General features: G+C 39.1%; 1 long non-coding RNA gene across 2 annotated transcripts in view; it reads right to left on the bottom strand.

Annotated features, from left to right (window-relative positions):
- Positions 1-25,205, bottom strand: part of LOC132522278 (uncharacterized) — a 136,630-nt gene that overhangs the window by 27,882 nt on the left and 83,543 nt on the right. For both annotated transcript variants that reach the window (XR_009541148.1, XR_009541147.1), the window contains exon 4: positions 2,033-2,156. This is a non-coding gene — a long non-coding RNA (uncharacterized LOC132522278). The remainder of the gene's footprint in view (positions 1-2,032; positions 2,157-25,205) is intronic.

Below are 25,205 nucleotides of genomic sequence, written 5' to 3'. Positions count from 1 at the left end.
TGAGGACATTATCTTTTCCAGAGTCCCAAGTGACTATACAACTGAGACATCAACCCCTGAGTCAGCATTTTAACGATAGACCCCCCCCAGGAGACTGTGATGTAGTGGACCCAAGCATCCAAGCTGGCCTTGGAGCCGTTATAACTTTAAAGTCAATAGCTTTGGTGGATTTTTGTTTATAATCTTGTTCCAAAGTCCTTTCAAAGTGTTCAGCTACGGTCACAAGTTCAGTCAAACAGGTAGCCAGCCTCCCATCCCATTTTTTTGTCTTTTTATTAATCCACTAACCTCAGGACATAATCCATCTACAAATAGGGTAGCTAGAGCAGGTTGGGTGACCTCACCTATTTTATGAAACCCAGAAAGCTGTAGGAAGAGCGCTTCCAGATGAGCTTTAAAGTCTGTCACAGATTCATCTTTCTTTTGTTTGCATGTCTGAATAACAGACCCAGGAAGACTCTAGGAACGACTCTTAAAAGATCAGTTTCTAATTTGAGAGCATTTTATGGTCCATAGGGGACCATGCTGAAGATTGAGGATCTCAAATTATCATCCTCAGCGTTTTGCATTTTGCTTCCTTCATTTTTGTGCTTCACCAGATTCTACCAGCATGTGCACGAGCTGATAAAGATCTGACAGACCAGGGTCATAGGCCCGATAATGACTCTAAATTCTTCAAAAAACTTTTGAAGTGCTTGTTTTTTAATCCTCTCTGGGTTTAGCAAATTCTTTAAGTGTGGCCCTTAGTTCAGTCTTTGACCAAGGAGTGAAAGATACCTGGGGAGAATTGCCTGCAACCTTGGGTGGTTTTATTTTAAACTGCTTAATAGCCTCTTCAGAATGGAAAAGCAGTTCAGACAGAGAATTAGTGGAACGTGAATACTCAGGTAAATGAGCATAGAGAGGAACAGCAGGAGCCATGCCAGTCTTACAGTCTTTTATTTTAGGTACCTCTTGTGTCTTGAATTTTTTATTAGCCTTTGCAATGAATCTTTCAATGAAGTTATTTTGGAATCATGAAGCCTTTTGGAGCCTTCTGCATACCCATTAAGATATGTATCTCATTCTGTTTAATTTGGGAATGCTTGCTTTCAAGTTCACTTCATTAGATCTTGTCTAACTGGAACATTCCCCATAATGGCCACTGTAATCCTAGCTTGTTTTTAGTAAGATTTTGCCATTTTTGTAAAAATCTACAGCTTCCAGGTCAATTTACTTAGACATAAAATAAGCAGGTGTGCTGGAAGGTGGTGTGCTTAACTCTTTAGAATTTTAGAATTTAAGAGTTATTAATTAATTTTAAATTTTATTATTTTTTAATTATTTATTTATGTATTTATTTAGCTAAGCTTTTGGAGTCAAACTAATACTAAAAAGGGAATGTGCTGCTTGGTTGGGAATTGTGTGGTGTTTTACAGTGTACTTCATTGCCTGCAAATTTTCTTGAGGTTGGCTGGTGACCTAGTGTCCACCTACCCATTCTATGGCCAACTTATCCTAACACAGGAGTGTTAGAGTTTGGTGGCAAGTACTCTAATAGCTTTTAAGTGTTCAATCCATGCCCACCAATTTTTGTGGCTTTTAGGCTTCCAAGATCCTTGTCAATAATAGCCTTTCATACAAAACAAAACAAACATGTGAACCTTAATATACCACGCAGTAACCAAAGAAATGTTACTGCAGACTGGCCAACAGAAGGCACTGTGCACACTGCCAGCCATTCCCAATGTGGAACGGGGGTTGGGGAGAGAATTGAAACAAGAGACCCCAAAGAATGGGGACTGCAAGCTGATTCCAAACAAATGGGAAACTGCAGACTAAATTGCCAACAGTTACCAGTGTGGAATCTGGTCACAGAACCAAGGGCTAAGATTTCCAATCAAATGGGGAACTGAAAACTGAACCAAGGGCTAGGGGTTAGTTCTGGGTGGAACTGTCTGCTAGCTTAAACTGACCTGCCCTGGGCTGGAAAGCCAATTAAATCAGGAGCTCAATCCAAAGAGAGTGAAACTCAGAACCAAGAGGAACTTACCCATGGCCTTCGGAAATGGCAGGAAGACAGAGAACTCAGTGGGTTTGTGGAATACCATGCCTGTGTTTCTTGTTGTCTTGAAGCCATCAGAAGTTCACTTCAGATCCCACTGCTGCCACCAAATCTGTTTAAAAAAATATTTAACTGAGTAAATTTTATAGATTTTATTGGCTTTGTTCAGTGATTCATGAATTGGGTAGCATCCCATGTAGCAGACAGAAAGGAGATGTACAAAATGGAAGGCTTTTATAAGCAGAAGGGGGCAGGACAAGGAAAGAGCAGATTACCTCATCTTTCTCTGGAGGATGGAAGGGGTCTAACAAGTGGATTACCTCATTAGTGCTGACCAGGAAATTCCAGACTGACCAGTTAAGATTATATTCCTGGGGGAGGTTGAAACCTCAATTAAGTTAGGTATTAAGTCTTGATTGGTCACATGGCTTAACACAAGTGACTCCATTTGGGGTCTGTTGTCTCTTTTTTTTAAACACTAACAATGAATGCTTTGCTCTGCCCTGCCCTCCTAAGAAGTTCCTGCTCTAGCTCCTGAGTTTTCATAGGTCTTTATATATACCTCTCTTATGACACTGAACATTTACTTTGTGTATTAAAGTTACTGGTATTAATAATAATAAACATTCTTTATTAAAAATGTAATGCATTATTTCATTTTATCTTCCTAATGACTCTATCCCCATTTTGCAAGTTAGGAAACTGAAGCATGAAAAGGTTAAATAACTTATCCAGGAATGTGTAAGTGGTGGAGTCCGGGTTCAAATGAATAGAGCCTAGAGCTCATACTTCTAATCACTACTACACAAGACACTACTGTGGTTACTAGATTGGGAGCTCCTGGATGGCAAAAATCCTTGTATGCTCCATCTTTGCATCTCCCAAAGTACCTAATGCCACTCATTGCCCTTTAAAGTTGCTCAGTAAAAAGAAGCACATATTTGGTCAAATGTCCCTTTTCTCTCATCAGTAGGTGGATAAATTAGTGGCTGTTACATGGTGTTTAATGCAAATACTGCAGTTTCATTTCCCCACCGCTCCACCTCCCCCTTTCTCTGTTTTTTCTCCTTCTCTTCCCCCAGCCTGTGGAGAAGGTAATATTGTTGGGAAGAGCAGAAGGGGCTTCTTTCTACTCTAAGGGGAGCTTGGAGGAGCTCTCCTAGGGACTAGACACTTCCTGAGTAATATTCAGGCAGCAGACCTTTTTAGCTGGCAAATGCTCTACAGTTTGCAACCTCAGGTCATTCCAGAGAATGAACCTTTTGAAATAAACACAGAGGAATGGGACCTTTTATTATCTCCAGATGGGACTGTGCAGCCTTGGAAGCTGTAGAAGTAGTTCTGCTATGCCTGGATCGCACTTTTCTTATCTTCCAAAAGGAAAGAAAGTTCCTTTCACTGAGAAATGGTAAATAGTGTTAATTAAAAGCCAACTTGGATTAAATTCTGCAGATTGACCCCACCCTACTCAATCCATATTTTTCTAGTTTTCGTTTTATTTAACTTAGCATCCCTCTCATCTTTTAAAAATATGATACTAGGTTGAGTTGAAAACACACACACACACACACACTCACACACACACACACGTAAAACTGTCGTTTTTGAGTAGTCGTTATCCAGGTTTAGATGTTATTTTATAGAACAAGGATGAAATCTGAAAGTGGAATGTCCTTTAGGGTATACTAGAAAAGGAAGTAGGTTAAAGCATATCTGTAGTAGTTTTATTTTTCACACTGTTAGTGGTGACCAGCTGGGCAGCTTCCACATAGAAGATGCCCAATAAACATTTATTCAATGAACTCCTTACTTAAAAATTTTGGGCTATAACATTATAAAATATAATTTCAAAATGAATGATGCCACCTATTGGTGAAGATAAAATGTAAAACGATCACTAACATAATATGTTACTTTATGTTTCCCAATCATTTGTTACTTACTCCCATAGAGATTATAAGAATAATTGAGGAGCTGGAAGGAATAAATTGCTTGGTCCATACAGACATGAAGCACTAATGTTTTCAATTTGGTTGCTCTCTACTGGGTGCCTATTAAGTGCACAATACTTAGGAAGATTCTAGAGAAGTGAAGACATAGCACCTGACTTCAAGGAGCATCTTATCTAGTTGGAAAGAGAAGACCTATCTCCTGAGAATAGTCAGCAAATAAAAAAAAACAATAAATAACCTGGGGCTTCCCTGGTGGCGCAGTGGTTGAGAGTCCGCCTGCCGATGCAGGGGACACGGGTTTGTGCCCCGGTCCGGGAAGATCCCACATGCCGCGGAGCGGCTGGGCCCGTGAGCCATGGCCGCTGAGCCTGCGCGTCCGGAGCCTGTGCTCCGCAACGGGAGAGGCCACATCAGTGAGAGGCCCGCGTACCGCAAAAATAAATAAATAAATAAATAAAAATAAAAAATAACCTGACATTAAAATGCATGATGTTCATTCCATGTATATGGTTATATTTTATTTATTATATGCTAAACGTACTTTTGAGACTCACAGGGAAGAAATAAGTCTGTTTTGCTTACCACTTACCCCAGGACTAGCACATCACTTAGAAGACAATTGATAAACACTATTGAATAATTGAATAATTTAGGTCTCATGGTTAAATACACGTAGTTTAGAGAATATTTTAAATCCTGACTGGCAAAATAGATCAGAAAATACATGTGAACACAGGAAGTCATATGGAGGAAGTGGGGTTTGAGTTCTGGAAAATCCCTCAAGGGATTTATAACCTAATACAGATGAAGCCATCAGTGTAGGGAGATCTCTTGTAATCTTGGATTTGTGTTTGAACTGGAGATTTTTTGTGGTTTGCTGTGTCAACCCACGCTTTTTCCTCAGTCGATGACTGAGTTTTTGCTCAATCCTGGTGAAGTCCAAAAGCAAAGGAAATAGTGGGAAGTTGCAAGGCTGTAAACATACATTTTACTCATGAAGTCTTACAGGCATTTGGCCTAGAAAAGTTTTTTCTTTCTCTCTTCCTCCAGCCCAGCTATGTGCTTCAAAGTATTCCTATAATATTTGGTAATATATATCAAGAGTCTTAAAATGGTCGAACCTTTTGATCTAGTATTTCTCCTTCTAAGAAAGTATGCTAAGGATATAATCAGGAATGTGAACAAATGCTTTCTGGAACAAAGGGAAAAATCTATAGTCAATATGGAAGCAGTTAAGTTTTGCTACAGATTTAAGTTCTCGCACGATATTAAAAAATATGGCACATGTAGGTTATCCCTGAATGCAAGGATTACAGGTTGTTTTGATTTTACTCTAGTGTTAAGAAAGTCCTTGAAATTTAGTGGATGAAATTTAGCTCATCCATTCTGGTTATTTCTGCTTTCATTGTCTTTGACTAGACTACTTTACAACTCAGTAGAGAAAGAGGGTTAACATTTAGAAAATTGATAGTAGTGCAAATGTTTTCTGTCCATAGCTATGTAAATGATTTCTATTAATGTAATGCAAATGAATTTTGCCTGGTAGATAATATAAATCTCTGTATATCAAATCATTTGAACTGCCTATAACATCTTACTGGTTTCCTCAGTAATTGAGTTAAATAAAATCTTTAATGTGTGTTAATTTGATATTTACATGAGTCATGATTTTACCTTTTACCTAGCTTTTCAAAAGCTATCCTTTAACACTATATATTTCCTAGATTTTCTACAATAAACATGTGCTGCCAATTGTTAAAAAATATTTATTTATTTATTAATTATTTTTGGCTGCGTCGGTCTTCGTTGCGGCATGCAGACTTCTCTCTAGTTGTGGCAGGCGGGCTACAAAGCACATGGGCTCTGTAGTTGCAGCAAGCGGGCTTAGTTACCCCACGGCATGTGGGAGCTTAGTTCCCCGACCAGAGATTGAACCCCTGTCCCCTGCATTGGAAGGCGGATTCTTAACCACTGGACCACCAGGGAAGTCCCTGTGTTGCCAACTTTTAATTAAGTACATTATACATGCATATCAAATTAAAACATGCATGTTTTAATGAAGTATGTATGCATGCATACATAAGTTTATAGCTCAACAAATTTTCACAAAATTAATACACGTATGTAACCAGTTTTCAGATCAAGGAACAGAACATTATTACCACTCCAGAAGTTGCCCTTGTGCCTCCCTCCTAGTCACTACTACTTCCCCACCAAAACAGACCTGACTTCTAACATCAGAGATTCATTTCCCCAAACAGGAATCGAACCTGGGGCCCCGGCAGTGAGAATGCAGAGTCCTAACCACTGGACCGCCAGGGAATTCCCCGTTTAACTTTATATCCAGCAGTGAGAATGCAGAGTCCTAACCACTGGACTGCCAGGGAATTCCATGTTTAACTTTATATAAATGGAATCACATGGTGTATACTCATTTGTGCCTGGCTTCCTTTACTCACCACTATGTTCATGAGATTCATCCATGTTGTTGCATAAAGTTTTAGTTCCTTCATTCTCTCTGTTGTGTAGTGCTCCATTATGTGAACAGATTAAAATTTATCTATGGGCATTCAGATTGTTTCTGGTTTGGGGCTATTACAAATAGTGTTGCCATGAATATTTGTGTACATATTTTTTGGTGAAAATATGAATACATTTCTGCCAACTATCACATGTATTAATTTAAAAGCTGAAAAAATAAACCTAAACTACAAAAAAAAATCAGTTTCCCTTTTTTCTCTACAGGTCATTCCATCTAGATAAAATTCTTTTGAGTAACAAATTCTTTTAACATGTAAATGTATTCCAGAAGAATTAATCCTCATTTATGCCTTACTGTGAATTTCTATAATCCGATATTGAGATCAACAGCTAGTTGAGAAGTTTCCACTGGTGCTGAAGGGGGTAAGGAAATTTGGGGTGAGGAAGAGGGAGAGGGAGATTTGGGTCTTACAGAAGGCAGTGAGTGTTGGGCCAGGTGGGAAGATGCAGTGACTTCCATTCACTCGAGGTCTTGGCTGTTTCCCTTTGAAAAGAATTGCTACAATAATTGTTAATGTGATTTATTTATTTTTAATAGTTTACAGTTGGCAAAGTGCTTTTATATTCATTACGTTGTTTGATCTTGCTCTCACAAAAAGGTTGGTATTTTCATAACTGTTCTTGTTTTAGATGCTTAAATCTTAAAATTGGATATCATGGTTGGAGTGGTAGGTTAGGGTACATTTCTTCCCCATTGAGGCCAGGCTCCATAATCTAAGCACATCTAGTTCATGCTCTCCAGGTCAATTTGGTACTCTCCATTCAGTCCCCATCTCAGAAGTAAGGAAAGAAGGAGGAATTAAAAAGAAGGAAGAGCCGAAAATATGTCTTCACCATCCGTAAAGCACAGCAGCAATCCTGCTGGTCAGATGACAGAGGAGGAGGCTATGGTGCAGGCCTCTGGTGCACGGAGGCGGAATGGGATTCACCTGAAAACTCCTGACAGATACTCTCCAGTGCCTCTTGCTTCAGTGCCCTGAGAAAGGATTAAGGCTGATCCATGCCAACCCCGCCAGTGGGCTCATCTAACTTGGCAAGCATATTGTTGTTGACAGCTTCCAGGTGTGTGTTTTCTTAGACATGGATTCCATGCAAGAAAAATGCAATTTTTTTAACATCTTTATTGGAGTATAATTGCTTTACAATGGTGTGTTAGCTTCTGCTTTATAACAAAGTGAATCAGTTATACATATACATATGTTCCCATATGTCTTCCCTCTTGCGTCTCCCTCCCTCCCACCCTCCCTATCCCACCCCTCTAGGTGGTCACAAAGCACCGAGCTGATCTCCCTGTGCTATGCGGCTGCTTCCCACTAGCTATCTATTTTAAGTTTGGTAGTGTATATATGTCCATGCCACTCTCTCGCTTTGTCACAGCTTACCCTTCCCCCTCCCCATATCCTCAAGTCCATTCTCTAGTAGCTCTGTGTCTTTATGCCTGTCTTACCCTTAGATTCTTCATGACATTTTTTTTCTTAAATTCCATATATATGTGTTAGCATACGGTATTTGTCTTTCTCTTTCTGACTTACTTCACTCTGTATGACAGACTCTAGGTCTATCCACCTCATTACAAATAGCTCAATTTCATTTCTTTTTATGGCTGAGTAATATTCCATTGTATATATGTGCCACATCTTCTTTATCCATTCATCCGATGATGGACACTTAGGTTGTTTCCATCTCCGGGCTATTGTAAATAGAGCTGCAATGAACATTTTGGTACATGACTCTTTTTGAATTATGGTTTTTTCAGGATATATGCCCAGTAGTGGGATTGCTGGGTCATATGGTAGTTCTATTTGTAGTTTTTTAAGGAACCTCCATACTGTTCTCCATAGTGGCTGTACCAATTCACGTTCCCACCAGCAGTGCAAGAGTGTTCCCTTTTCTCCACACCCTCTCCAGCATTTATTGTTTCTAGAGAAAAATGCAATTCTTGTTGCCAAGGTATTTAACAAGTAAACAAGTTGCAAAATGCTAATGGGGAACATAAAGATGTCTCCAGGTTTCCCATTGGCCTCATCAGGAACTGCTTGTCTGCCACTTCCCACACTTCCCAAAAATTCTGCTGTAGATAGGGTGTGTTTTATCTTTTTTTCTTAATAAATGTTTGAAAATTTATTCTTTTTAAACTTTTTATTTATTTATTTATTTTTGTCTGTGTTGGGTCTTCGTTTCTGTGCGAGGGCTTTCTCTAGTTGTGGCAAGAGGGGGCCACTCTTCATCGCGGTGTGCAAGCTTCTCACTGTCGTGGCCTCTCTTGTTGTGGAGCACAGGCTCCAGATGCGCAGGCTCAGTAGTTGTGGCTCACGGGCCTAGTTGCTCCGCGGCATGTGGGACCTTCCCGGACCAGGGCTCGAACCCGTGTCCCCTGCATTGGCAGGCAGATTCTCAACCACTGCGCCACCAGGGAAGCCCTGAAAATTTATTCTTATACGTTAGGAGCCAGCACTGTATACCGAAAAGGCGCCTCTCATTTAATTTGTGGATTAAACAAATAGTATGATTCCTATTTTAAATCTATAAAAATAAAGGAGTCCAGGAGATTAAATAAATTATTCTGCATCATATAATAAGTTATTAAAACTGTATTCCTAACTTGTAATTAGGTATCTATTCAAGTACCTATCCTCCACAGAGAACCCGTGGTCTTGAAGTCTCACTTTCTACAGATCAGAACCATTAACTGCAACCTGGTCAGGCTACCAGTTTTGGACACATTTCCACAGTGCTAGCCCTGCCTCAAGAGCAGGCAGCCCTCAGCTGCTTCTTATTCTCTACCTTTTAAGTATCCAAAGGATTTGGTTATTCCATAGGCCTCTGAGATAAATGCTTGATTATCCTTTCAGGATTTCAAAATTGTTCTTCGGGGACAGCCTAACCCTGATTGCTCAATTTTGCAGGCAGAAACACAGATTAATCATCACTATGTGAGTTCCTTTTTACGCTATCTGAAGTTTCTTAGATGACTTTTCAACTTACATAATAAAGGGGTAGACTATTTAATGTTTCTTCTGCAAATGGCATTTTCTAAGTGTATTTCAAATTCTAAAAAAATTTTTTTTTTTTACTGATGAATATAAATTTCAGTTTCTTAAAATTTAATGAAGCACTTTACACAAAGAAAAAGAAAAAAAGTTGAAGGGCTAGTTATGAACAGCATCTGACACAGACTGGGACTGAGCGTTTTGTAAGGTAAAAAATTATGACGCTATGGTATCTTATCACTAAAAAGTGCTCCATGTGGGGCAGCAGGAGGGAATGAGATGCTTCTAAGAATAGAGTCATGAAATCTGCTAGCCTCTGTGAAAGACTAGGAGCTACTGGGTGCTCACCAGCCAGGTGAAGGTGGAATGAGAGCTACACATTCTGTTAAAAACATTTTTTTAAAATATAGTTGTCTTATTACAAAAGGAACACTTCCTTGTACTTCAAATAGAAAACATGACTAAGGAGAGAGGGGAAGAGAATAAAAAACATCTTAATACCACCACTGTTTACTAATTTCTGCACTGGCTTTCCATAGTTTTGGGAATTAACTTCTAAATCAAGGGGGGAAATGAGAATTACCCTTGAAAATACCTTACATTGCTCAGTGTCAGAGAATGTTGCTTCCTCAGTTGAGCCCTTATGAAGTAGTTGTGTTAATAAGCCACGTTATTTAAGTCTAAATAAACAAATAAAAATAAAAGAATCTGTTAATACTAGAATCACATTCATCATGACTAGATACTACAAATATGAACAGTGCACGGGACCAGAAATGGATCAAATTTACATCACCTTTTTCGGATTAACTTCGGGTTAAGTTCAAGCTAACTGAAAGGCAAGTCAGGCAGAAATCATCACACCATTTAAAACATTCTCTCTTGTTCTCCTCCTCCTCCTCTCTTTCTTCCCTTTCCCTCTCCTTTATTCTTTCTCTTTTGCCTTCTACCTTTACCAAATTTAGGTGAATCCTCATGAAGCTGAATGCAAAATGGTGTGGTGCTGCTGTATTAATACATTTGTATCTACCCTTCAATAACTTTTAAAGTTACAAATATACGTACATACTAATTAAAAAATTCAACTAGTACAGAAAGTATAAAATAAAAAGTAAAAATCTTCTCTTTCTATTCTCGTGTCTCATTCCTTAGCTTTCTTTCCACTTGAAGAGATGTAGGCAAGACCCAGAGTTGGGTTGGGGGTGAAATCAGGGGGTGTTCCTTTTTGCACTTTTATAAACTGTGTCGTTTGTGAGTGCGTCTGACCTAAAATCATTTTAGTGGGATTTGGAGAGCAAGAGGAGATTAAATGCATGGGCTCATTCTACCATTTTGAGTTAGGAGCCCTTTAAGGGCTTTTAAAACCACACTTACATTCACACATTTATTTATTTTACAAAATTGGAATCAATTGGTTGATTGGCCACCTGTGTTTGTCCTTAATAAATTTTAAAATCTTATCATATGAATAAATATTTATCTATTACAATACTTTAAATATAAATAGTACACATTATATGGATGTATTTATTTAACTAAACTTTTATTGTTGGCTGCTTAGGTTGCTTTTACTATTTCTGTATGATGAACAGAGCTTGGATGATCCACCCAGTAGCTCAATCTTTGCATTTATGCTTGATTACTCCCTAAGGATAGAGTTCTAAAATTGAAATTCCTCACCAGAAGATACATACATTTTTTCAGGCCTTTGAGCATATGGGGGCACCTGCTGTTCTTCCATTTTAACTGTGTAGTCTAGAAGTTAACAATGAATTTAGCTTGTTTTGTAGGGTGGGCCACTACTTCAAACTGCTTTCATGTCAAGATCTGCCTCATCTTTCTACGTGGGAGTTCCTACTATCAGGCTTATGGAGGTGGAAACATAATCCTCTCCTCCTATAAACTGGAGTGAGTCACTATCAGCTTTCCTTCCTCCACCCTTACTGAGTCCATACATATCCGTGCTTTTTTTTTTTTTTTTTTTTAAGAGGTGGAATTCAGCCTAAGGGATCCATTGGAGTGGAATTGGAAAAAAGCATCTGTTCTAGGTCATTCTTGCTTCCAGGATGGAATTTACCTCATCTCTTAAACAAAGCCATCTTAAGATAAGCTATTATCTTAAGAGCGAAATCTTAACCAATATAACAAAGTAAAAAACATCTACACAAGTCTTTGAAACTATTAGCAGTAAAAATCGTTATTATTTTTTTAAAAGTAATGACATGAACTTGGGATGGACAGTTATTTTGTCAGTTAGATCAATGTGGACTCTCTGACACCTGGGTAGATTCCCTACCTGATTTGTGTTCCTTTCCATGTGCACACTGGATGGCTTTCACAGAACTTTTCGGAACATAAAGAAAACCCAGCACATGGACACGCACACACCCACACCCACCACCTACCCACACTCATCTTTCTGTTTGTCTTGCTATTGCTACTATCACACCACCAGCACCAAAGTCTAGCAATGGTTTTAAAATGTGTAATGTGGTCATTATGGCTGGTCACGGCACTTACTAGGTTAAAAAGCAAAGGAAAAAAAAAAAAAGCAAAGGAAATATAAAAATGAATTTTCAAAATCTGCAGTGGCATATACTGCTTTAAACATAAAGCACTTTCACACATCCGATGCAATCTTATAATTCTCCTATTAAATAGTTATTAAGACCCCATTTCACAAATAACAAAATTGAGATGGATGGAGGTTTAAAAATTCCTCAAGACAAAGCTTGGAGTTATCTTCCATTTCAGTCCTCTCTCCTTCCTGCAGGTGCTGTGCCCAGGGATCTCATCCTACCGAAATTGCTCTTAATCTAAGGAGGAAGCGACAAGATAAACTGATCACTCTCTAGGGTTAGGGATTTTATGTTTCTTCTTACAAAGCCACGACATTCTGCCTTCCATCAGGACCATGGACTGTTTGATCAGGCTCCTACATTTCGTGATTACTACGTGACGAAATGGAGAAAGTGGTGCCGATTTACTTTTCTCTAGGACTAAACTCGTGGTCACAGAAATCTAGGATGAAATGTTCCAGTAAAACTAGTTCCCACAGTAGGTCATCTTACATTCAGCTAATTAGGGATTAATTTTCAGGAGATTCCAGATAAACAGGGTAATTAGAACTTTGTAAAACACTGCTGTAATGTCTTAAATGATCCCTACCAGATATCTGTTTTCTCTGAAGTGGCTAGAGGCACTAATTTGCTCAAGTTGAGAACTGGTATCAGGACAGAGACATCTACCTCATTCTGAAAGAGTAAAGAATAGAGAAAACACCAGACATTCCACTTAAAACGGCCAGGTTTACAAGTTAAGGTACCCAAGAAATGCAAAGAATGTAACATGGTTCATAATCAAGGACTGTAGTCAGATTAGTTTACAAAATTGTCGTTTGGGGAACATGTAGATATTTTTCCATAAAAACCTTATATTTAGTGACTAGGTACCAGGTTCATCCATAAAATCTGTCAAGACTATATTGAGTCTACGGGACTTCCCTGGCGGTCCAGTGGTTGGGACTTCACCTTCCAGGGAGGTAGGATCCCACATGCCTCATGTCCAAAAGGCCAAAACATGAAACAGAAGCAATGTTGTAAAAAACTCAATAAAGACTTTAAAAATGGTCCACATCCGCAGTGGTTGAGAGTCCGCCTGCCGATGCAGGGGACACGGGTTCGTGCCCCGGTCCGGGAAGATCCCACATGCCGCGGAGTGGCTAGGCCCGTGAGCCATGGCCGCTGACCCTGCGCGTCGGGAGCCTGTGCTCTGCAACGGGAGAGGCCACAACAGTGAGAGGCCCGCGTACCGCAAAAAAAAAAAAAGTGGTCCACATCAGAAAAATCTTTTAAAAAATAAACTATGTTGAGTCTAAAATGGCACTTTCAGTTTCCCAAAGATTCCATCCTTATCCTAATCCCTGTGGAAGCGTGAGTGAACGCTGGGAAATTGACACTTGAGACCCACTGAACCCTGAGGGGGACTGTGGGTGGAGGTGGGCCCCTCGGAAGGATCAGTAGTTCTCAGATGAGCATAAGAGGAAACATATGCTACTTCTGGGAAATGACCCAGATGAAAGGGCCATCAAAAACAACAATAGCTGTTCATATATCTGAGTTCCAAGTGTCAAATCAATGGTTAGTGATTGAAGCACTTAGGTTTCTTTCTAATTAAGTTAAATTCCGTTTGTGTTTCCTATGAAAGGGACTCTTGTATTTCTTTCCTCCCTATCCCATTCAGTCATCAGAACTTGTGTTGGACACATAGCTGGTGCCTACAAATACTCGCTTCATAAATTGAATAAGAAGATTAACTAAGATGACTGGCAAACCTTGGTGTGATGGATCTTTGCAAAGAAAAATTCTGGAGGCAAGTGGAGATGAAAATAAGAGGTTTGTCTAAGATCTGAGAGGCAAAGCAAGGGTGGGCAAATGGATTATTAATGAGCATTCACACGAAAGAGTAAAGGGAATCAATCCACAGCAAAAGCTTCACCACTAACGAGAAGCGAGGGCTTTAGGCATGTTATCTAACCTCAATGTCCTCATTTATAAAATGTAGATAATAATAGCAATTACCATACAGGGTTATTATGGAAATTAAGTAGGACAATACATATAGAATAATTAGAAGAGTGCCTGGCAAATAAGAATTGGGAGAACCGAGGGGCAATTGCTGCCAGGTGCATCTATGCAGATGGTCAGATCTCTAAGGAACCCAGAAACAACAGAAGACTCCTAGACATAAAGGGGCCAGGGGACCCCTACAATGTATATCAGTCTTGGCCTTATCACTGTGAACTAATTAAGGACCAGCTAAGACACTCACCCTGTTCCAGAAGCCTTGGCACTATGTAAGATCCTGAAATTGTATAGCATGGCTTGGAAATGACCATTTCAGTATGACCTGAAATGACCAGTGTTATTTTCCTAAGGACCCAGAGATACAGGGACATGAAATAAAAATTGAGCTGAATAATAAAAAAGTCATATTTCACAACCCACTTCAGCTATTATTATTAGGGAACCAAAGGATATATCGAAATGTCAAAGGAAAGAGCAGGGATTCAGGCGCAAGGCAGTTGAGAAGAATTTTGCTCTAGATGCATGTTTTTGTTCCAGGGGCCACCCCGTAATTTCTAAAGGAGGATCCTATACAGAGAAATCTGGTTGTAGGGAGTTTGTTTCAAAACCTCCTTTGTATAATACCTTACATCAGATTGAGGCATCAGTTGTTCTACATGAAAAAAATTGCCTGAAGTGGTTGTGCCTCTAAGTGGGGAGAGGTAGGGTGATGGAGCTTGTTTAACCCACCTAGGAGAACTCGCTTTTTCCTCAAGCCTTTTATTTACTTTTTCCAGTTTTATTGAGATATAATGACATATATCTGTACAAGTTTAAGGTGTACTGCATGATGGTTTGACTTACATATATTGTGAAATGATTAACACAACACGTTTAGTCAGCATGCATCATCTCATGTAGATACAGTCAAGGGAAAAAGCAGAAAAAAACTTATTTTCCTTGTGACACAAACTCTTAACTATTTTCCTATATATTATACAGCAGGGTTAACTATAGTCATCATATTGTACATTACATCCCTCATACTTATTTATCTTATAACTGAAAGTTTGTACCTTTTGACCACCTTCCTTAAATTTCTCCTCCCCTGGCTCAACCCGTTCTGGTAACCACAAGTCTGATCTCTTTTTCTAAGAGTTTTTTTTTTTTTTTTTTAAGATTCCACATACAAGTGAGATCATACAGTTTTGTCTCTCTCTGACATATTTTACTTACCACAAAGCCTTCAAGGTCCATATTATTGTACATGGCAGGATTTCCTCTTTCTTATGGCTGAATAATATTCTGTTGTATATATATATATATACACATATATATATATACACACACACATATATATACATATATATATATACACACACACATATATATAATATATCACACAACTTCTTTATCCATTCATCCACTGATGGACGCTGAGGTTGTTTCCACATCCTCAAGCCTTTTAGAACAATATTCCATACCTGACCCCAGTTTCTTAGATTGGATAATAAAACTACAAATCTTTAAAAGTATTCTAACATTCACATTTACTCACCAAGTCTAACCTTGGGCTTCTTTTCATTTATTTGAAAGCAGATCAATTCTTGCTATAAGTTTTGAAAAAGAACACAGTGCTCTTGCAAAAATGATGACATTCCAAGAGGTAGGGTAAGGAAGAAGAGGCGAAGCAAGTGCTTGAAGTGGACTGTTGCCATTAGGGAGGTGTGGAATCTGGAAAATCGCTATCACAGAAAGTCATATTGAAAAGAGGTTCAGTAAAATTCATGGTTTGTAGCTCCATGTTTTACGGTATAAAAACTCGCCTAGGTTAACTGTGTTATATATAGCCTCTTGGCACTCAGCTTCATTTTCACCAACTTCTATAGATACCCCATTGCACAGCATTATAGGAGTTGGAAGGCTCAAAACTATATTTCCTACTTTTCATCATGTACAGACATCAGTATCAGATGAATTATAAATCTAAATGTCAACAGTAAAACAAGCTTTTACAAGAAAACATAGGAGAATACCTTTACGACCGTGGAGTCAGCAGTCTTAAACTGGACACTCACAAAATAGACCATAAAGGAGAACCTCTGATGAACTGAACTACATCAAAATTATGAACATCTTCATCAAAAGACACTACTAAAGGAGTGAAAAAACAAGCTGCAGAGAGGCAAAAGGTGCTTCCGATGCATATACCCAACAAAAGACTTATATTCAGAATAAAGAACCAAAAAGAACAAGAAAAAGTCAGACAAGCCAACAGAAAATTGGGTGAACGACTTGGACAGGCACTTCATGGAAGAGGATATCCAAATGGCCAATAAATATAAGAAAAGGTGCTTCACTTGTTAGACATCAGGTAAATAAAAACTAAAATCGCAATATGATTTCCATACATCACATTAGCGTTTCAACAGAATGGCTAAAATGTAAAAGATGGAAAATATAAATTTTGGTAAGGATGTGGCACATCCATTACTTTGGAAAATGGTTTGGCAATATATACTTGAGCTAAGTGTATGTATCTCCTATAACCCAGAAATTCCATTCTTATATATCTAACTGAAATGTATACATATGTTATTTTCATAGAATCACTATTTGTAATAACCAAACTGGAAACAATCCAAATGTCCATCTGCAGTAGAATACATAAATGTTGTTATATTCATCCAATGGAACACAATACAGCAACGAAAATGAAGGTACAATTGCTACACGCAACATGGATAAATCTCACAAAAATAATGCTGAGTGAAAAAAGTCAGTTATAAAAGAGTACATATCATATTATTCCACTTTGTATAAGGTTCAAAAATAGGCAAAATTGCTCTATGATGTTAGAAGCCAAGATTGCAGTTAACTTCAGGGAGGATAATGCTTAGAAAAGAGCATAAGGGGTGCTTCTGGGTGCTAGGAATTTCCATCTCCTCATCCGGGTGCTGGTTACATGGGTATGTTCACTTTAGGAAAGTTCATCAAGCTGACTAATTGTGATTTGTGCATTTTTCTGTGTGTATGTTATACGTCAATAAATATTGACTTATAGCTAAAAAACTATGACTATATAAACTAGATTTTGCCAGTCAGATATAATGAAGTGAGGTGTAGAATGTAAAAGGAAGATGGGTGCTATTTTCCCTGCCTGTTAGTTTTCCCTGTTAGTTGCTGATGTGTTAGTTGCTGTGTTAGTTCCCTGTTAGTTGCTGATGTGTATGCTGTATTAGAAATAATTTTCAGTGGCTAGATTTTCTCTGCCTCCATGTTGTCACCACCTCCATTGCTAAGAACTGGCTGTGGTATTGGCAGTGGTCTCCATAGCTTTCTTTTTTTTTTTTAATTTAACTTATTTTATTTTATTTATTTTATCTTTGGCTGCGTTGGGTCTTCGTTGCGGTGCGCGGTCTTTTCTCTGGTTGCGGTGAGCAGGGGATAATCTTTGTTGCGGTGCACAGGCTTCTCATTGCGGTGGCTTCTCTTGTTGAGGAGCAAGGGCTCTAGGCACGTGGGCTTCAGTGGTTGTGGCACAGGGGCTCAGTAGTTCTGGCTTGTGGGCTCTAAAGCACAGGCTCAGTAGCTCAGTAGTTGTGGCACATGGACTTAGTTGCTCCGTGGCATGTGGGGTCCTCCTGGACCAGGGCTCAAACCTGTGTCCCCTGCATTGGCAGGTGGACTTTTAACCACTGTGCCACCAGGGAAGCCCTAGCTGTCCCTTTCTTTTGGTTATACTCCCAGGTTCACACTGGCTTATCTATCCAAAGCCCTGCACTGCTGACTCAAGTTTAGCTTATGGTCCAAGGCCAGTATCATGTTATTATTAGCCAAAATTTTCCATGGATTGAGGTAGACTTGTAGAAGATTGAAAAATAAAACTTTTCAGCCATAAGTAAGAGCTTTTACCTGGCCCTCCAATACACAATACCTAATACAACAGCTTAAACAGCATAAACAATGAGAATCAGCAGCCTAAAGAAAAATGAGCTAATAAGTGAAGAGAGATTATTGAATTGTGGAATTGTACTGTTAGAAGGGACTTAGAAATTGTCTATATATACGAGGAAACTGAAGCTCAGATATGTACCCAGGCTTCTAGTCAGGGCTTATTCTGAATACTCTTGCTGCTCAAGGTGTGGCCCTCAGACCAGCAGCATCAGCCCCAGCTGGGAACCTGTTAGAAACGCAGAATCTCAGGCCTCAAGACACGTGAAATCAGAATCTGCATTTTAACAAGACCCCCAGGTAACTGGTGTGCATGTTAAAATTTGAGGAGATACAGGCAAAAGCACCACGGGCTCTTGTTCTATTATTTAAAATCTTGCCTAAATTATATTGCATAGAAAAACCTGATCTCTTTTGGGCAAGACCTGTATTATTACAGGTCTTAGTCTAATAGATTATTTTGAATAGCTGGATTAAAGAAAAAGACAAGCTCTCTCTAATGATTTCTGGAAGAAGAGGGCATCTATTTGAGCTGGGTTAGTTTTTAATGTTCCCATGCAGATTTTAATCCACTAGAAAAATTAATAGCCTATTTGGTAGTAGCATGTCCTGCAAAAATAAGTGCAATGAAATGAAAGTATTTAAATGGATATTTAAACTATGCAGTCAACAGTGATTTAGTTTTCAATTACACAAAGGTAATTACACTAGAATCTACCTCATTCACCCTTCCGTGAGAAAATGCTGCAGTGTTGTAATAAGCTGATGCTTTCAGACAATGAGTGATCTCCACTCCTTGTTGGCTAGGACCTGAATTCATTTACTGTAAGCAGTTTAGGGTGTATGCAAGAATATAAATGATGGAAACATCCTTTGTGACCCTTCTGACAAAGGAATTCTCATCACTATTAAGGGTGCATGTGAGGCCACAGGCTCTCAGATTGGGGAGAGCTCACACGGCACGCAGATTTGGCTCGTGAGAAAGGAGCGGGACTGCGGCAAAGGGGAGTTCCCCAGCTGGGCTCTTCCTATGACACTGGTTCTCAAAGTTCGAGTGCAGAGGGCTTCTGGGGTTCTGGTCATGTTTTATTTCTTGATCTGGGTGTTGGTTTCATGAGTGTCTTCAGTTTATGAAAATTCACTGAGCTGTTCACTTATAATAAATACGCTTTGCTATGTGTATGTTATACTGCAATAAAAAATTCAAAAGTGCAGAAAGTTACAGTTACATAAGAGCAGATTTCTCTCCTCTCTCCCTCCTATTCAGATGCAGGTGATCTATGTTCCTTACTTTGAGAAACACTGCATAGAACAATCCAGGGGCTACAATCAGGGAAAACTGATAACCAAGCTTCATTTACCCAACATATTCATAGAGGTGGATAAGTAAAACCAAACAAGTTATAATGCCTAGTGCAGGGTGTAATATTAATACATTCTTCTGGTCTTCATAACATCCTTGGGAGGACAATATTATCTCCACTGTACAGATGAGGCAAATGGCACCCATAGAGGAGGCTGAGCCAAGAGGCCATGTCAAGTCTCTAAGACCAAAGCCTATCTTATTCTCACCAGCACCACTGCTGGGCAGCTTGAAAGAGTAAATAAGTCACAAGGACAGCCTGAGGGAGTGAGAGTGACAGAGAAAGAACACTGAATTCTTCACCAAGGTAGTGGATAGTCATTAAGGGCAGACTGCAAACAGGAACCTCTGGTCTTTTTAGAATCTTCTGGTAAGTAGATGGCAGTTTCTCAGAGGCAATGCCCTAAGCCCACACTCATGGGATCTCTAATTACCTGGAGAGGGTCCTGGACCACGTCCCAAACTTGGCTGAATATCAGAATCACCTTGGGAAGATTTGAAACATACAGATTCATCAGCTCTACCCTAGAGATCCAGATTCAGTACATTTGGGATGAGGCCTAAAAAGCTCTTTAAATACCACCCCAGAGAGTCTGATGATCAGCTGGGCTTGGGAACCGCTATTGTAGTCATGGCTGACCACATACAGAGTTAGACCTGAACTGACCTTGGTAGTAGTTCATCACAAGCCCACCAGGGGAAAGCAAAGGGCCCATTATGGTTGCCCTCAAGCTGAATAAATGTAACCAAATGTCAGGCCAAGAAGCAAAGCAGAATAAAAGGAACCTTGCTTCCATCTCTGGGCTATTGTAAATAGTGCTGCAATGAACATTTTGGTACATGACTCTTTTTGAATTATGGTTTTCTCAGGGTATATGCCCAGTAGTGGGATTGCTGGGTCATATGGTAGCTCTATTTGTAGTTTTTTAAGGAACCTCCATACTGTTCTCCATAGTGGCTGTACCAATTCACATTCCCACCAGCAGTGCAAGAGTGTTCCCTTTTCTCCACACCCTCTAAAGAAGATGTGGCACATATATACAATGGAATATTACTCAGCCATAAAAAGAAACGAAATTGAGCTATTTGTAATGAGGTGGATAGACCTAGAGTCTGTCATACAGAGTGAAGTAAGTCAGAAAGAGAAAGACAAATACCATATGCTAACACATATATATGGAAATTAAGAAAAAAAAATGTCATGAAGAACCTAGCGGTAAGACAGGAATAAAGACACAGAGCTACTAGAGAATGGACTTGAGGATATGGGGAGGGGGAAGGGTAAGCTGTGACAAAGTGAGAGAGTGGCATGGACATATATACACTACCAAACGTAAGGTAGATAGCTAGTGGGAAGCAGCCGCATAGCACAGGGAGATCAGCTCGGTGCTTTGTGACCACCTGGAGGGGTGGGATAGGGAGGGTGGGAGGGAGGGAGACGCAAGAGGGAAGAGATATGGGAACATATGTATATGTATAACTGATTCACTTTGTTATAAAGCAGAAGCCAACACACCATTGTAAAGCAATTATACTCCAATAAAGATGTTAAAAAAAAAAAAAGGAACCTTGCTATCATGAGATGGAAAAATGTGACTAGTTTAGGCCTGCAAATAAAAGGCCTGCACCTGTTGTGTCCCAGGTATTACACTTAACTAGAATTCTTCCCCCTAGCCTGTTCACAAGGAGAGCATCTAAAAGTTTAAAAAATTTTTTTAATTTTACCTTTTTAAAAAGTTGAGATATAACTGACATATATTAGTTTTTTTATATTATATTAGTTTTTAAAAGTATTATACAAAGGGAGTCAAAAGGTACAAACCTCCACTTATAAAATAAATTAGTCATGGGTATGTAATGTACAGCATGGTGACTATAGTTAATAATATTGCAAATAAAACATAAAAGTAAAGCAATTTAATATCTGAGCTCAATATGAAATACTCGGTCTAGGTTTTTACTTTAGAAATTTGAAAATTGTCAACAGAGTAAAAACAGACTTTGCAAAATTTCAGGAGACAGTATTGCAAAGGTGACAAGATCCAAGGGCACCTTCCCCCACCCCAGCAATCTGAACTGGTTTATTCTATATTTAAATTATGACCTTGAACAACCTAGACTTCCATTTGACCCCAGTGCTTACTGGTGAAAGTACAGAGGTGATTATGTGCAGTCAATAACTTCCCTATCTCGTCTGTCAACCAGAATAAATAGCTAAAACTGATAAGTTGATAAAGTGCTTTTTTTTTTATTGGAGAGTTAATAACTTACTCTAAAGTAGACTTTAATTACTGGACCTTGCTAACAACTGACATATGAATTAATTACTTTAAATCACTGCCAAGTTTAATCCCCATACAAGTTTAAAGGAGAACTTCACAGCACTCAAACCTAGGGGAAATATTAATGATATAAATGATAGAGCACAATTAAATCTATTATTGATTACTATAAATGGGAACAAAATACAGTGAACAATAAAATAAGCCTACAATCAGAGCTAATCAGATTTATGAAAACCATCTCAATTCAAAACATGTTCTCATCCTAAATCCTTGTCTCATTTGAGGAAACAACCCTTGTTACTCATTTATGAGATTAGAGTCCCATGTTTTATTTCTTTCCACATGTGGAAGTGGGGTAGAGATCTTTTAGGCAAGAAATATATTCTGGGCCTGAACACTAGATAACTGATTGATTGCTATGAATTTTATTAAAAAGTTAATATTACTCTTCTGGATAAAAGAAAAAAAAAGAGGGCAAAAAGGGGGAAATTAGAACACGTACCCAAGAGATTAAGGAAATCCTTTGTGTGACCTCAGTTTCTCAGTTTATCTAGTTTTCTGTTTTCTATCTGGGTGAAATACCTCTAATGGGAAAGAATGTTTTAGCTGCAAGTAGAATTTTCTAAATGGCTCTAGGGGAACAAAACAATTGTTAAAATGCTTCTATTCTGAACTTTTTGATTTAAAAGTGTCATAGTAACCAGAGATGTGACCTATTACTTATCCTTTTAGAAAAGAAATTATAGATATTAGGAAAAAATGTATTTTAAAAACTCTTACACACACTTATGGTCAGTTGTTTTTTTTTAATTTTTATTTTTTATGGTCAGTTGGTTTTTTGACAAGGGTTCCAAGATAATCCAATGAGGAAAGAATAGTCTTTTCAACAAAAGGTTTGGGACAATTGGATATCACATGCAAAAGGATATAATTAGACCTTTACCTCGCACCAAATACAAAAATTAACCCCCCAAAAGCAAAGACTGAAATGTAAAAGCTAAACCTATAAAAGTTTAGAAGGAAACCCAGGCATAAATCTGTAACTTTAGTCAACGGCTCATTAGATATAACACCAAAAGTACAAGCAAAAAAAGAAAACAGATAAATTTGACTTCATCAAAATTGAAAACTTTTGTGTTTCAAAGGACACCAGCAAGAAACCTATAGAAGACAAGAAAAGATTTGCAAATCATATATCTGATATGAGATTTGTATCTAGAATACATAAAAAAAATTTAAACGCAACAATAAAAAGACAACCCAATTTAAGAACGGGCAAAAGATCTGAATATACATTTCTCCAAAGAAGATATACAAATGGCCAATAAGCACATGAAAAGATGCACAATATCATTAGCCTTCAGGAAAATGGCAATCACAATCACAGTGATTTCCCTCACACCCACTAGGATGGCTATAATAAAAAAGACAGATAATAACAAGTGTTGGTGAGGGACTGGAGAAATTCGAACCTTCATGCATTGCTAGTGGAAATGTAAAATGTAGCCAATTAGGAAAACAGTCTGGCTTTCTCAAAAGGCTAAACATAGAGTTACCCCGTGATCCAACAATTCCCTTTTTAGGTATATAACCCAAGGTAAATGAAATCAAATGTCCACACAAAAACTCGTACACAAATGTTCATAATAGCACTATTGATAACATCTAAAAAGTAGAAACAGCTCAAGTTCCATCAACAGATAAATGGATAAATAAAATATGTTATATTCATACAATGGAATATTATTCAGCAATAAAAAGGAAGTGCTGATACATACTGAAATATGAATGAACCTTGAAAACATTAAGCTAAGGGACTTCCCTGGTGGCACAGTGGTTAAGAATCCTCCTGCCAATGCAGGGGACATGGGTCCAAGCCCTGGTCCGGGAAGATCCCACATGGCACAGAGCAACTAAGCCCACGAGCCACAACTACTGAGCCCGTGTACCACAACTACTGAAGCCTGTGTGCCTAGAGCCTGTGCTCTGCAACAAGAGAAGCCACCGCAATGAGAAGCCCACGCACCGCAACGAACAGTAGCCCCTGCTCACCTCAACTAGAGAAAGCCCAGGTGCAGCAATGAAGACCCAATGCAGCCAAAATTAAATAAATGTTAATTAATTTAAAAAAAAGAAAAATTAGAGAAAGGGCTGAGGCTACCAAAACTTTTTAGAAATCCTGACAGGATTTTAAATGGATTTTTATTCTTCACCATCCTGGGATATGATTTGGACCTAACTAGATGTCAAATAAACTTAGAATAGTAATTTTGAAGAGCTGTTCTTCACAATGGGCAAATAATACATTGTTGGAGCCAGGACTACCCTTGACATTTGTGAAACCAAGGGAAAGTACAAATGGAGGTCTGCATCCCATGTCTAACTATGTAAAATTATAAATAAAATATGTTCTATTTTCCTAATTTGATAACTCTATCTTCCTAATGATCTGAAGACCAAGTCTGAATGTATAATTCTTGAACTCCTTGGAGTCCTGCAATAGGACATGGAGGCACGGGGTGAGCTGGGCCCCAGGCTGAAGCTGCCCCTCTTCTCTTCCCACCCCTGGCTCTGATGGAGAAGGGCCCCTCCTGCAGAAGTGTATACGCCCCAGCCCAAACATCCACACTGTGCACATCCCCTGGTGACCTTCAGGCTGAGGAGTGTACTAGTGGCATGGTCTGTCCTTGAGAGGATGGGACCGGGAAGGAAGTGTAGGCAGGCCTTGAAAGTGAGCTTGGGGCATTTGGGCAAGGAATTCTGAAATGGTCCAAGGTACCCAGAGTGTGGTCTAGAGGGAATCAATGTGGGTTCTGAGAGGGGTACAGCCAGGGAGGGTTAGAGCAGGGCCCTCTAAAAGCTGAAAAGCTATATCAGCAGGAGTCCAGACCATTCTGGAATGTGATAATTAGCCTAAAACACAGAATCCTGGCACATACCTCAGGCCTGCTTTAGCAGGAGGAGGGAGGCCAGATCAAGCTTGTTCAGACAGGGAAGATGGATCATGCCTCACTTGCCCTGGAGGGTTCACAGAAGCTTATTGATTCCTGGCAAAGCAGAACAGCCCAACCTGGGAGAGTCTGCCCAGATTTGAATGCTGGTTTAGTTAATGATTTAAAGGGGCATTCACCTTTTTATTTTATGGGGAAAATGTCTGGAAGATTCTGGTGTTATTTTTATCAGGGCCACTGAACTCTCTGTTTGTCCTTGTAGTGAGAGCACTGCTACCTCACCACAGCTGTTCTCATAGCACCAAGGACCCATCAGCCCTGCTTGTCTTCCTCTCAGCTTGTTACCAGTGCTGATGATTTCAGCAATAATCCTGATAAGTGCCCTTATCCCCTTGGTCCTTCATCCACTCCTATCTTTGTACTCTCCATGCCAAATGAAATCCACCACGCGCTTTCTGTTTCTGCTGTAAAGCAGAAGATGTTGCTGCGGACAATTCAGAAATCTGGTCCAAGCCAGTGTCAGCTGACTGTTCCAGCTGAGCCCTCACTATCAACAGGCA

Source organism: Lagenorhynchus albirostris, chromosome 6 (assembly GCF_949774975.1).
Source record: "Lagenorhynchus albirostris chromosome 6, mLagAlb1.1, whole genome shotgun sequence".
Lineage (NCBI taxonomy): Eukaryota > Metazoa > Chordata > Mammalia > Artiodactyla > Delphinidae > Lagenorhynchus > Lagenorhynchus albirostris.
This window is presented reverse-complemented; position numbering and strand designations above follow the sequence as displayed.